At 36.0% G+C, this 1,285-nt stretch overlaps 1 protein-coding gene across 1 annotated transcript in view; it reads left to right on the forward strand.

Moving 5' to 3' along the window:
• Window positions 1–1,285, forward strand: part of eaf2 (ELL associated factor 2) — a 34,575-nt gene that overhangs the window by 3,448 nt on the left and 29,842 nt on the right. The window lies entirely within an intron of this gene.

A 1,285-nucleotide genomic window follows, 5' to 3' on the forward strand; every position in this document is an offset into this window, starting at 1 on the left:
AAATGGCGAGAGGAATGAATGATCTCAATATTGAAATAGGTCTCGTGAAAGATCTCGTCTGAATCTGCCATTAATATATCCAGGGCCCTCATTGCTCAGAATATACTGTATCTGGTAAAGTGGAGGTTGGAAATGGCAAGGAAAATCAACTTTTGATGGGAATTATACTTCAAATGAAAACTGCATTACAAATGTTGGGCGTGTTATAAAACAGGAAATCATATATCCAATGTTGTATGAACTGCAGAAAAAATGGACAAACTCAAGTTGCATCTGAGCAGTGTTAAACAAGTAACCGTTGTGAAAAGTGGATTTCATGAGGATGTATGAGATATTTTCGCAGAAAGTTGAACATCGAGCTAAATATCAGGCTGTTTTGAATTGGTGTTGTGTGATCAGAAGAGCTAACTGAAAATCTTGTTGTGAAGGAGTTTTTTATAGCCGTGATAGTGATATATTAATGCTTATATGATGTCTGAAAACAAGAGGATTTGTTATGAATTTACGGCGATACATCTGAGTCAGGCAAGCCATTACATTATTTGGGGCAAGTCATCCTCAGTGAGCTGGAAATCTATGTGAAAAAAAAAGATTTAAAGGAAGGTAGACAATGTTTATCAGTTATAGAAACACTTTAAGGTGAAAAATATCCATCTACACCTTCAAGTTGAAAATTCCACAACAAAAGTGACTCTATGATGGTGAACAGAAGAGTATGATGATCACATTTGATCGCTGGGTCTGGCTCATAAAAATGCCAAATATTTTGTTAAAGCGGATAATCAGGGAAACATAGTACCCAGCAATTTAGAACCACGAAACTGATATGAAAATCAAAATGAGAACAGGAACGAAAACTAACAAGAAGCACAAAGGCTGCAAAGTAAACTTACTATCAATATCTTAAAGGAAAACGAAAGCGAGGTCAAATGTGACACAATAAATGTGCAAAAAAGATAATGAATTGTCGAGAATAGATAAATTACAAGGAAGCTAAACAGCTATTTTGTGACTGTCTTCAAGGAGTAAGATCAGGAAATTTTCCCGGAAAGACCAAGTGACCGTGGGTCATGTGTAATTAAAGATTGAAGTCATTCATAAGAGTAACGAGGTAGTATTTGGAAGACAGCTGGATTGAGCTGTGGTAAGTCTGACAGACCTAAAGTACTTTTTAAAGGAATTTCAGAAAAAGGAGCAATCCACATATTGACTACTGTGGGGATCAATATATCACGTTCCAACACAGTTTGCAAAGGCAGGACATCTGAAAGATTACAAATGCAAA

This window comes from Chiloscyllium plagiosum, chromosome 7 (genome assembly GCF_004010195.1).
Source record: "Chiloscyllium plagiosum isolate BGI_BamShark_2017 chromosome 7, ASM401019v2, whole genome shotgun sequence".
In the NCBI taxonomy this organism is placed as follows: domain Eukaryota; kingdom Metazoa; phylum Chordata; class Chondrichthyes; order Orectolobiformes; family Hemiscylliidae; genus Chiloscyllium; species Chiloscyllium plagiosum.